This window comes from Lissotriton vulgaris, chromosome 5, assembly GCF_964263255.1.
Source record: "Lissotriton vulgaris chromosome 5, aLisVul1.2, whole genome shotgun sequence".
Classification (NCBI taxonomy): Eukaryota; Metazoa; Chordata; class Amphibia; order Caudata; family Salamandridae; genus Lissotriton; species Lissotriton vulgaris.
Window position 1 is genome coordinate 271,095,764 of NC_141693.1, and position 13,278 is coordinate 271,109,041.

A 13,278-nucleotide genomic window follows, 5' to 3' on the forward strand; every position below is an offset into this window, starting at 1 on the left:
CTGCCGCATGGTGTAGTGATTTGGTTACGATATTGAAACAGGATGCCCTGTTTTGGTGCTTTTCATGTTGGACACTTGGGATGATGCCCCTATTTTCTAACCCTTCCGAATGACGAGGGAACTTTCTCAACTTGGGATTTACCTTCTACATCCAGACGAATCATTTTTAAACTCGGATTTTCTCTATATAGACTCGAACACCACCCTTCCAACCATATGCCCTACGCTGTGTAGCTTTCTATCTGTGTGGGTAAGTGCTTCAGCACCCAACACAATGGTAGTAAGTGCTATACAAATTGTACCATACAATACAATATAGTGCAATGCATTGCTTTCAGTTTTAAACAACTTTGATAAGTAAAGTCATGGAGAGCCAATAGGAAAGATAATTTATACTGGCTGCGAGGCTAAGGGATAGAACTAGATGGGTGGCTCTTTTTTAACAAGCTAAATATCATAATAATAATCATTAGTGCTGGTGCCCAGGGTTTCCTTAGGAGCTCACCTCCAGCCTTCTCTGATACATAGGGTTGCCGAATAGCAAGACAGCCACATCTGTATTCCATGTCATTCCTCTTTGTTCCACCCTGCTATACAATTCCTGTCTCTTTATCTTACTCTTACAAATAGCTTTTCACCCCTGCTTTCTCCCTTTGTTACTATTTCCTACCTTTTGCTTCCTCCTTCTTTCACCCTTTTCTGCTTTTATCTCTCTAGCTCTGGTTCAACGATTGATGATGAAAAATAAGCCCTGTTCCCCTGAAATAAGTGCCAATTTCGTCCACTGCAAATCCCTGCAAAAATTAAACGCTGAAATTGTCTCATAAATCCTACACTGAACAGCACGGATATGACTGCCCAGACGCCCTAAAGAAGCAGCCAATGCTCCCCAGTGCCATCTCAAAGATGTTCAGGGTCCAGGCAAAATATATTTTGGGGAATCATGTTCTTACCTTTTTTCAGCTTTTTGAAGCCCTAATACATCCCCCTTCACATGTCGCAATCTCGCTGAAGTACGGAAATCATAGCACTCCTCCGTGGGTTATCACCATTCCATTAGGAGAAATCTGATAATGTTCATCTTAATTTTCTTTCCCTGCCTTTTCCCTCCTCTCCTATTTCTCTATGTACGTTCTTGTGGATTGATAGCAGCCCCTGACTCTGCAGAGGTAAAAGTAAAGTGTAGGGTTTGGATACAGGAAAAACAATGGTGTGTATAGTGCGAAATGTGATTAAGGGTTAAAAAGGCCTATATGGAATATAGACAGAGAGGTGAAGCAGAGAGAGGTAACGTAAAGGGCAAGAGTTGAGGTAGCGAGTAGGAAAATATAGCGAGGTAAAAAGAGGAAAAGGTATTTAGAGAAAGAGAGATAGAGAGATAGATGAAGTTTTGCACAGGTGTAGAGAGAGATAGGGAAAAGAAATGTAGAGAGAGGAAGTGGTTAGTGGTACACGGATGAGTGAAATAAAGAGAGATAAGGAAGTAATAGCGAAGAATTAGACAGAGGCAGATGTGGTGAGATGCTGAGGTAGAGAGGTGAAATAGTGAAGTAGTTAAAAGGACGGCGAGATGCAAGGCAGATAGAAAAGTGGTGGAGTAGAGAGAGTCAAAAGTAAAGAAAGAAAGGCCAGGTAAGGAGAATTGAGAAGCAGATATTAAAGAAGTATAAGTGTGATTGGTGGAAATAGAGAAGACATAGAGAGAGCAGAAGTGAAACAGAGACACAGGTAAGATAAAGAAAGAGAGGTGGGGTTAATACAGAGGTGAAGAGAAAAACAGCAAGCTAGAGGGATGTGAAATAAAAAGAGAGGTAGAGGTAGAGAGATATTAGAGAAGGGTGTAAAGAGAGAGATTAGAGAGCCTTGGGGTAATGATCAATATAGAAAAATAAGCACAAAAGAAGCAGTCAGTATGAAGTAATATGGTGGAAGGGGTGAGGAAGAGGGAACAAGGTAAAATAAGACAAAGAAGACACGACCACCAAAAGGACCAAGGTCAGGATGGCCAGGACCAGGAGAGCTAAGGCCGGATGTACCAGCAGAACCAATTGGTGGAAAGCCGGAAGTATGATCATGAAGACCAGGAGGCAGAGAAGGATCAACGCAATCAGGAGGACCAGGCCAGACCATTACGATGATAGAAGGACCGGAACAAGGACAATCAGCATTAGAAGGAAGATGACCAGGAAGAAAATAAAGACCATGAGGTGAACGTTCATCAGGAGGAGGGCCAAGAGAAACAGAACAGGAAAGAAGAGGTGGAGGTGAAACAATCTGACAGTCCAGGAAGAAGGGGAGGACCAGTAGGGCAGCCACCTTGAGGACTGTGAAGATGAAGAGGAGGACCAGGAGGATGAAGAAGAGGACCCGCAGCAACAAGGAGTGGTGGACCAGTAACAAGAGGAGGAGGACCAGGAAGAATGAGATTACCTGACAGAAGAGGATGAGCAGGAATAGAAAGAGAAAGCGGAGGAGTATGAGCACCAGGACATCAGAGGCACCAGGATCCAGAGGACCAACATCAGGACCAAGAGGACCAAAACCTGGTGGATTAGGAGGACAAGCAGGAATGGATGGAGGACTAGGGGGAGGTCCAGGAAGACAAACAGACAACAGACTCTTGACTACGGAACCAGTACCAGATTGATAGTAGTATCAGTGTAAAATAAAACTGCAACACTCTGGATAACCTTTAAAGCATAAAATGCATTTTAAAACAGTCAGCAAACAACCAAAAATATTTTAAGGCAAATGCTCTTTCAATCGACCAGAACTTCACCTTTTATCAATTGGAGCATGTACTGCTAAAAAGCATATACGATTATCACACGTTTATACATTTCATCTCAATACAAGTGAATAGGAGACCACATGATAAAGCAAAAATTAATAGATAATGACTAATGATCAGGTGCCAGGATCTTCTTTTGGGAAGGAATGTTAGAGGCCATTGACAAAATGATAAAAGAAGCACTAGCAGGAGCTGACTCCACTTCTTTCTAAAATTCTACCTTCATTGTGCCAATCTAAGAATGTGGCTAGGCTTTGTTTTACTAACACAGTTCAGTAAATGGGCAATTGTACAACATGGGGTTAAATGGTCACAGTATTTTAAACGTGTGTAAATGTGCAGGAATATATTAAGATGTTGGTGGCCTTCAAGCTAAAACAAAAACAACATAAAAATAATTAATACAATACAACAGCACACATTAAGGCGCACATGAGTGTAAGCGTTGACATAGTAAACATGTATGTACAAATTATGTACAAATGCACATGAATGAATGGAATAGAATGAATTAATAATCTTATTGTGATATTACTTAAAATTGTTACTTCTAGAAAAAGGAGTTCATACAATCAAATTTAAAATCTCAATGTGATCTTAATTCGCAGAGAATCTAAGCAACAAATTTAAAGTATGTGAAAGGTTGACTTGTCCCAGCAGCATAATGTTGGGCAAGGTTTCTTTTTACCAAACTTAAAACAAGGTGACTATAGAGTGTTGCGAATGATCCAAGGCTGCTTTAAAGTGCAAGTGCTATTGAAAAATCCCATATACCAAGTAAAATGCAACTATAGTCTTCTTTTAAGAGTGTCTGTACAGCCGTTCATAGACTGTAGGGAATCAAGCGCCCATGATAGGCCTTGGTTCTTGTTTTTTTTAACTCTTCGACAGATCGAAATGAAAAGCTTGTCTGTTGGTATGCAAAAATTAGTTGTGTCGATTAGATTTTTGTTTAGACTTGTCGACCTTATGTACAAGTTTGTGCCTTCTGATAAGGTCGTCCTTTAAAGTGCAGTCATCCTTTTGCTGTTTTTTTTATTTTTTTTTAATTAGTGCAAATTAGCAGGCATTAGGGCATTGTACAGATGTTGGGCCCCTGTAAAGCATGTGACTCGTCAGACCGCTCCTTGCTTCCGCATTTTATCTTTCAGGAGGGAGCGGCTGTGCTGTACAAATTTCCCGAACTTAGCCATGTCTGCCACAGTGTCCAAGGTGTATGAGAAGCAGACGGCTTCTTTGGCTGTGCGGGTGCCCTGGTGGAGGAAAATTGACCTAAGTAGTGTTTGACGGGCCTGTGACAGTGCTGGGCAATAGGAGTATGTAGGCCAATGATTCCCTTTTATTGCACAATCTACACTCTGTGATGGATCCAAGGGATTCCAGGATGGGTGCAGTTCTCTTATGGCCAGAGGGGCACACCTTGCTGATAAGATTTGATTTAGAGCCCATTTCCCAATAGCCTGATTAAGATGTGACTTTGATGTTTGGATTGTTTGAGGTAATTTGGCTGTTTCATGCAGATTCTTTGCCTCGAGAGCTTCCATGTCTAGTTCAGAAGACCCAAATCGTAGTTGTTTTTTTATTGTGGTTTTGATGCATGTGTAATCGATTATGTTTGGGTCCCTGTTTCCCATCGTCAGTTGCAAAGATTCCTTAGCTGCCATGATGTTTATGGACCAGGAGTTATTAGTGCTAGTGAAAATAATTTTTATGAGAGCCTTCATGGAGTTATCAGGGGCAGCAGTTTCCAGAAAAAAAGTACTTTACTAAAGTGGCCAACCCTTCTAATTGTTGTTGGATGAGATCAAATTCTAGGCGGATCAGGGTGTTCCTTGTACAGGGAGAGAGGTGGAATAATTTCTTGTAGGCTGATGATTGTATTTTTCCCAAGTCAGCTGCTAGCATACCGGAGATTGCCTGTCAGGTGTAGTTGACCGAAGGGAGCAGTTTGGCCTGTGTCACCCTTCGTATGGCCGATGTCGTTGGACTGTTGAGCGTGGTGTTTAGCTAACAGAGGGCAAATGTAACCATCTTCCGTTTCAACCTAATGCACATGTATGTTTAAATTCACTTTCTCATCAGAAAAAACACGCAGAGGGGAAAGACAGAGGAGGACTAACAGATAAACCAGGACCATCAAGACCAGGCAAACCAGGAGGAATAGGACTGGTAAAACTTGTACTCTGAAGAGAAGGACTATGAGGACCAGAAGTGGTTCTAGGCCACGTGAATTAGGATATGCACTTCTGACGAAAGGCCATGCCCCTTAAACATTATTTAGATATTGTTCTTAGGCCGCCGCCCCTTTGGAGATCACCCACTTCAGGGAGAATGTGCTAGGCTTAGGGCTGGAGACAACAGGGACACATCAGCAGAAAGTGAGTGGGCAGGCTGCTGCCTATGCTTTATTTGTTATGCATTTCTTTGGATGCCTGTGCTGCTGCTGTCTATGTAGTCCATGTTCTGTACGGAGAACTGAGAACTGTTGCTGATCATGCTGCACCAGCTGTGTGTGAGGGGAGATGGTACTTCTGCTGCCAAAGCTGTGTTTGTCCCGAGTGCAAGGAATGTTATCACTGCTGTTGCTGCACTTGTAGTGCCAGTTCTTTGAAAGTAAGGGCAGCTCCCATTCTTGCTTTCCAGGCTATGCCTATTCTGGAAGCTTGTACTGGTGCTGCACCTTTTAGTGTGTGAGGAATGCAAACATGGTTTCAGCTTACGTTGCATCCATTCTTTGCAGGAACACCTGCTGCTGCTCATGCAGAACCTTCTGTGTGCGAGGGAACCTTACGTGTTGCTCTTGCTGCACCTGCTGTATGTGAAGGGCGCTGGCATTGCCGCTGATGCACATCTTGTACCACTTTTTTGGTGTGTGAGGGAAGCATGCACTACTTTCCAGGTTACATTTGTTTGCCCAGGTTACACCTGTTTAATGTGGGACGAAAGCTTATATGGCTTTGGCCTGTTTTGTCCACTTTATGAATGCTGCTGCAGTTGCTTTAGTAATACTTATCCTTTTAATAATTACACATTTTATTGATAACGTATGTTTTATATAACGCAAGTTACATTTTCAATTCAGTTTAACCAAAAAGATCCAGTAATGGTAATGGTGGTCAAAGTTCCGACGCCTCCTGGTCGGGTATTTTATAAACAATTTGCTCTGTTGATGCCCTATGTATCTGCTCATACTTTGTAGCACAAACTCCACATTCAGTTCTCTCTGGCTTTTCCCCCAACCTGTTATCAGCAACCTCGCTACTGAAATCTTACCTGGTTCAACGCCACTATTTAATAAACTGTTTAAAAGTGAACCTAGAGTACCAGAACACAACCGCACTGAGAGTAACCACCTCATGCTCTAACACGTCTAAAGAATCAAATCGAAGCTATCAAAAAAGCAAAGAGATTTCACTCCACGTGCTGCATCTATTCAAAATTATCAACAAATTACGTACTCCCAATTGCTCCTTCTCGTGCATCACCCATACACACTTTCTGGTAAGAGATAGATTCTGAAGCCGATTAATTTCCTTCTAGTACCCTGAACCCAATCTCCCTCCTTCCTTAGCAGGCAGCCGGACACCTATAGCCAAGCGCCTAGAGGCGATGTGGCAATCAATGTTTACTATATGAAAACGTACTGTTAATTGTATTGTCTTTACAAACTGGTGCTGGACTTGTACCACTACTATAATGCAAAGCTATATAATGATTTTTGTAAAGACATTGTCTGTCAAAATGCTGCCCCTGGTGGGTGGCGCGGCTGGGGGTGGCTCTGTCGGGGGTGCCCGCCTTCCACTCCTCCTACGGCTCCTCCCCACTCCTTCCCCGCCCCCGGAGCCCGGACACAGACACAGCGCGGCGGCCGCACTCCACCCGGACCCGGCTCCTGGCCCCCTCACCCTACCGAAACGGCTCCAGCAGGTTTCCGGGGCCCAACACCCCCGTCCAGCAGGTAAGAACGGCACCCCGGGAGGGAGGCGGAGAAGCGGCTGAGTGGCCTACTCCAGGCCCCGGCTGCGGCCTGTTCCGGCCTTTGTGCCCCTCCAGCCGGGGCCTCAGTTGGGGACGGGGTGCAGCAGGCAGGGGGCTGAGGAGGGGCAGAGAGAGGGGAGGTGGAGGAAGGCCGCCGTTTGTATACGAAGTGAATGGAGGATGGGGAAATCAAGCCGTGGGTACGATGAGGGGCTGTCAGGGAAAATCATAATGTTCCTGTTTCAGGCACCGGTACTAATGTACACAGCCTAGCATCCCCTAACACATCCCTTTCCCTCATACTCATCCATGAATGATATACTGCTTTGCGTTCCCTTTTCACAGCTACATTTGCTTTTCTTTTCACAGTTATATTATACATTCTTTCTGATTCATGCCAACGGCGCCCCTTTAGCCAACCCATGACTCCCCTTATCCAGCCCTCCCCATTTGTCCCTTCGACAGCCCGTTCCAACCCTTCCACAACCCAGGTAACCCTCACCGAACCCTGTCACTACTATATCCTCTGCTGTTTAAACCTTTCCTTGTCTGTGTCGGGTCAAGTCTGACTGCCCTTACGATTTAAAAGCATTTATTTTCATTTCCTGTCTGCTCCGTGCAGGTTCTTAGCTTGTGGTGCCAGCCTCCCTCTGCACTGCACAGGTTGTAACAGGCCATGAGCTATCTGTCCCGGCATCCTCTGGTTTCAAACCATCTCTGCTGAGTACAGGTTCTAGGATGCTTCTAACTTCAGTCCCTGTGATCTCTTCCAGTTTGTGAGATCACCCCCTATTCCACAATGTGCCAGCTCGAAGAGACTTATGGTTTTATTATTTGCCAGTTCTGTTGGGACTCCGAATGGCACAGAGATGTCAGCCGCTACCATAGCTGTACAATATTTGAGGCTGGGGTATTGGGTCATACTATTGAATTCTCAAACTCACTCTATGCACTTTGCATTGAGTCGTATTCATTGAGTACAATGAAGTGGCCAATGAGGCGTTCATCTTTATGTGCCTTCAAGCCCACCCTAGCTAATCACATTACCTTTGTATACGGTTCATGTAAAAAAAAAAACTTTGCGGTTGTTTCTACCTCTGGTTGGTTATCACTACTCAGTACTTATAAACTTTGTAATTATTATGCGCCTGGTGAGCAAGGAGAATTCTTATTTTCTCGGTCTAATGTATATCTACGTGTATGTTATGTGTATTTGTAAAAAGCACTATCACTCGTGAGGGTATCCTGGTGCTGTGACTCTCATATTACTCCATATTTACTAACTCGACGCAGGGAAACGTATGCAACTGTACTAAGTCATGTCCAGGTTTGTGGGCTTGTCTGTTAAAGTTGTGCAGATGTAGCGCAGATATATATATGGCGAGTGGGTGTAAGATATTGTATTGTGTTTTAGTGATGGTTCAGTGTTCAGGCAACAACTACAGTGTAGTGTTTAAAGTGTAGCTCTGGAATTATGGGTTGGGATATGGGTGAATCTGAGTAAATTTGTAACATATAGCATCTTATAGACTGTTTTGTGAAGTGGTATTTCAGTGCGATCAACAGCAGTCTGGTTTGTAGCATGGGGTCATGGCGTGATGCTCAACTGGGTTTGTGATATGGGGTGTACAGAGTTAACCTGTGTGGATTCGTAGCTCATATTGCTAGTTGATATAGTATCTTGAATAGATGTTTGGGTGGAGATTTCTGGGTTTAGGTGCTACAATTGTCATGGCCCAAGTTTGTTGTGGCACATTCCTCACAAAAGGCTTCACCCAAGAGCCATTATGGGGATAAGTACAAAAAAAGGTAGAGGATTGTGCCCTCACAATTGTCAACAGAAATTCATACGAAAAATCTGTATGGAAGAGCAGCTCTTCCATACAGAGGAAACATTAAATAAAACTTTTGCACGTTAAACTTTCAAAGAATGCCTGATTTTTCGTATGAATTTCTGTTGACAATTGTGAGGGCACAATCCTCTACCTATTTTTGATATAGTATCTTGTTACCATGAGCGGTGGAGAGGCCTGGCTGTGGGTGGCCTGTGGGAGGGGAGGTAGTGAAGAGTGAGGTAATGAGGTGGTGGAGAAGTGAAGAGGGAGTGGAGTGTGGGGGTGAGATGGAAGCTGGTATCTTATGTTGAGGTGTGTAGCCATTCCTGACACATCATACCAGTAATACAATTTCCTGGATATTAGCAGATTGAAGTGTGCAAAAGTGAAAAAAGTCTTGGGGTGGTTGTTGTGATGTGAGATTCAGTATCGTGAAAACGATTCTAACAAAACGCAAAGGCAACCTTACTCAATAAGAACCAGGTCATTTAAGCAATATCAGAACAACTGCATTTCCTATTAGAATTGTAAATGGACTGCGGCGGCGAGGCTGGATCCCTGCATTGTGCCTTGATTCATCTAGCCAAATTGTCTTTTGGCAGCGCGGCCCCCGGGCAGTACATTGGTGCCGGCCCATAAACACCTTTCATGGTATACGGCCCCACCTATCTGAAATATCTCACACAAGTCTCTATCTACTTTACTATATGCTTTGGTGGTGTGAACTCTGTGTTCTTTTTGTTTATTTTATGACTCCTTCAGTTGTCCCCAATATTCTTTGGGCCTTATAAGGCCCATATTGCAAAGGAGGTCGAATCGTCGTTGCCCTACTCCAAACAAACCACTTACACGACCCCTTGTCAAAAGGGCTCTCTTGCAATTGATAATTTATTCATTTGGTCGTTTGCTACAATTTGGAATCTTGTACTTTCTATTTTGTATTGTTTGTATAATTGTACTATCTTTTATGGTTTGTTCTTTTGGTTCTGTTTCACATGGGACACTAGGCATGTCACGCGTAAGCATTTATTAAATGCAGTTTTTTTTTTACACAACCAATGTAGGACTACTTTGTTTCGTTTTCCCATCTACATACTTAAACAGGCTTAACGTGTGATTGAGCATATCCTTGCATCAAATATCCACTTACAATTTTAATAGGAACTGCTGTTTTCTGATATTGTACAATGAAAAGAGGCAGAGCTAGGTGGGGGTACAGTTGGAGGGTTGGAAAGACTGGGAATGGGATGGAGTTGGGTGCTTCTTGGGCCTAGTTGTTGTGGTGAACTGATCGTTTATATGTTGTGCTGGTGCATTATTGTAGGCTGTGTGTGGTGCCAGGGCGTTTTCTGTGTGCATTTCGTGTTTGTGTGAAGGAAAAGCTGGTCTTGAGTTGAGTTCCAGAGGTCAGCCTTTTATTTTCCTATTGAAGCTTAGTTTCCTATTAAGTTGAGCCTTATTGGATTTGAGAATACAGGACTTGTAGATATATGGGGAACGCGAGCTGTTGAATTTGGGCCATTCATCATTGAAAGCTTTTATAACGAGACACACAGCTTCAAATTAGACTCTTTAAGTGACCAGAAAGTGGACAGTAGTCAGTAAGAGCAGAGAAATGTTATCCGGGGTATAGGTCCAGAAGGAAATTGGCAGTTGCATTTTGGACGTCGAGTCTTCCAGTGAGGTACCTTGGGAGACCTAAGATGAGCTGGTTTGTGTAAACTGATGGAGAGAGCGATGGGAATTATTTTTTAAGTTTGATTTATTGAGAAATAAAGGGGAAAGGAAGGGAAGGGGAAGGAAAGAGAAGAATTACAATAAGCAGGTGGTAGAAGTAAACATTAAAGTAAAAACTTCATAAAAATAGGCATTACAAGCATGAAAAGCGTGAGCATATCATATAGGCGGGAATACATAAGGCAAAAATACAATATATATGAATACAATAATAACAATAATCAAATATTAGTAGGAATAAACAATGACGGAGGAAGTCATGGGGGTTTGCGGACTTCAACTGTGTCCGGAGCAGGAGAAGTAGGAACTGAAGTGGTAGGAGAGAGATATGTTACCAAAGGGAGCCAAAGTAGGTCACGTTTAATAGCCAAGGAGATGGGAGATACATAATTAGTGTCTAAACGATGATTAAAACAAATTGCATTCCACCAGGATTGATAGGTAACATTCTCAGCTTGTTTCCAATTAGAGGTAATGATATGAAAAGCTATAGCCAGGAATAGGTCAAGTAAAGGGTAATGGTTGGAGGGATGGGGAAGTTCTGATGAGAGGGAACCAAGAAAAACTAGTAGAGGTGAGAAGGAGGTCTGGAGTTGAAAAGTCTTTTGAATTTGCTGAGCGATGGGAATTATGATCTGAAAGCTTTTCAGGCATACCACATAAGCCAATCTGTGTCAGAGGGTGCGTAGATATGATGTGTGGACTACTTTGTTGGCATGGACTCCAAGGAAAGTTCTGAATCCATTATTCCAAGTTAATTTCAATGATTTAAGAATGGGGCAACAATAGCCAATAGTGTGTGGCCACGGGATGCTACATGAGGCATGACAGATTGAGATGTCTGTTTTGTCGGGTTCTATTTAGGGTGGTTCTTGACTATTGAGCCAATGGTCTTGTATAAGTAACAGAGAAGGATGTTCAGAATGCTCTGGTAGGTTTCACACTTTACTGATGACACACTGATCATCTTCATAGTTGTAGCATGCCACGCCACACCACTCCAAATGACCGATTCGTGAGTTCATCAGCGGCATGTATACATTGAATAATGGTGGCATGAGCGTTCAAGTACTCCTTTGTGTGTGGTTGAAGAGGTGGTGGGGTGAAGGGGTGCTAGATGCACCGCTTGGGTTTTGTTTGTGAAGGATGAATAATAGGCCAAGATGGAGTCCTGGATCCTAAAGTTTCCCAGTCTTCTGAACAGTATTTGAAGATTCTGTGCTGAATTCTGCTGAGAGGTCCGAGAATAATAAAATGCATGTGTTATGTTGTCTTATGGCTGCTCTTAGATCCTCCAAGATGGCGATTTGTGCTTAGTCTGTCTCCATTATTGGGTTACATTTTACTTGGGGCTGAGATGAGCAGGAAGTCCAAATTAAGGTGCACCAGTACGTTTACTGGGATTCCGTTTTTGAAAAATAATAGAAGCAAGGGTATAATGGGGATCCAGCAGGTCCATGGGTGGCATTCGTTTGTTTAGCGAGGATAGCATTATATGGTGAGGGTGCTACCAGCGTTTGAAGTGTGGGCTTGTGGACGGATGCAGTGAGGGGTTCTTCCCTGCAGGGGTAGAGTATAATGGCAAAATGCAAAGATGTGTTTCTTGGATTTGTAGCATTCTGTTTGTAAAATGTTTGCCCAGTGTGTCACAGAGCTCTTAAATAGGGGCTGCATTGTTAATCAGGGGCTTTGGATCGCAGAATTTAGAGATGACCCAATACAGCTCTTTTATGGTTGTCTTCCTGTTGTGTATGTTATTTGTGGGGGTGTCCTGTATTCTGCCTGAGTTATCATTAGACTGTTGGCAGGTCTTGAGTCTAGTATGTACAGCTCCAGTTCTGCTCAGTGGTCGGTTAGTTCTTTTAGGTTCTGGCGAGAGATGTTGAGAACTGGATTGAGGGGCTCACCTTATAGGAAATTTGAAATATTTTGGGAGGTGCACTAAGTGTTGGTGGTGTCCTTTAACTAGTTATAGATGCTGTTAACCAAAAAAGGCAGGGAGTAAGGCTTGAGGGATATCTGGTAACAGTGATGGTGAGGCACAGATGTCTATTATTAGAGGTTGTTCATAGGGCAGAACTGTTTGGGTATTTAAAATACATCTTTAATCCACGTAGTTTCTTGTAGTTGGCCAAGGTTAAGTGTCACTGAAAAGAAACAACAGATTCCAAGGTGAGCATCTGCCCAAATGGCTCAGTAGGAATCCCACTACTCAGATTATGGCTCCTATGGAACTAGTAGGGGGCATACATGAAGAGTAGTTGAACAGTCCTACACACAAGGGAAGACATTCCACCATTAAAAGTAGTCTAGGAGTGTTAGGGAGATAGCAGGGAGTACTGGCAATTAATAGAAAGAAGTAGGTTATGCCCAACTGGCACGGAAAACATGAAAACAGATAGAGGTATGCTAGAATAGATGATGCACAGAAACAAGCGATGCCAAGTTGTTACAGAAAGCAAACACAAGGAGATGATGGACGGAGCGTTGAAACTTTTCAAACACTCACCCCCAGTCACAGATCTGGGTTGAATTCATCATCATTCTATCATTCTTTAGCTCACTTCACCACCCCAGTTCAGACCCAGCCATATGCAAATCAGTCTTGACCCTGTTCCTCGTGGGAACTGTCCAGCCCGAAATGCCAAGCCAGGTCTTCTCTGAACCGAAACCAAGCATCCTGGGACCGGTTTCGGGGTAACACTACTCATCAGCCAGGCTAGCTTGAATCCAGTGGCAAAGTGAGCAAGGGACCCCCTTCTTGGCATACCCTGCCAACGTAGGGCAAACAAAGCAAACACAAGGATATGATGGACAGAGTGTTGAAACTTTTCAAATACTCACCCCCCCAGTCACAGATCTGGGTTGAAGCCATCATTGTTCTTTAGCTCACTTCGCCCCCCCGTTCAGACCCAGCCATATGCAAATCAGTCTTCA

General features: G+C 43.4%; 1 protein-coding gene across 2 annotated transcripts in view; it reads left to right on the top strand.

Annotated features, from left to right (window-relative positions):
* The first annotated feature begins 6,605 nt into the window (after window positions 1–6,605).
* The window catches only part of CTNNBIP1 (catenin beta interacting protein 1), a 130,424-nt gene continuing 123,751 nt past the window's right edge, over window positions 6,606–13,278 (top strand). The window contains exon 1 of one of the 2 annotated variants that reach the window (XM_086921383.1): window positions 6,606–6,749. The gene's annotated coding sequence lies outside the window, so the exon portion shown is untranslated. The remainder of the gene's footprint in view (window positions 6,750–13,278) is intronic. The other variant, XM_086921384.1, reaches the window with a different exon arrangement.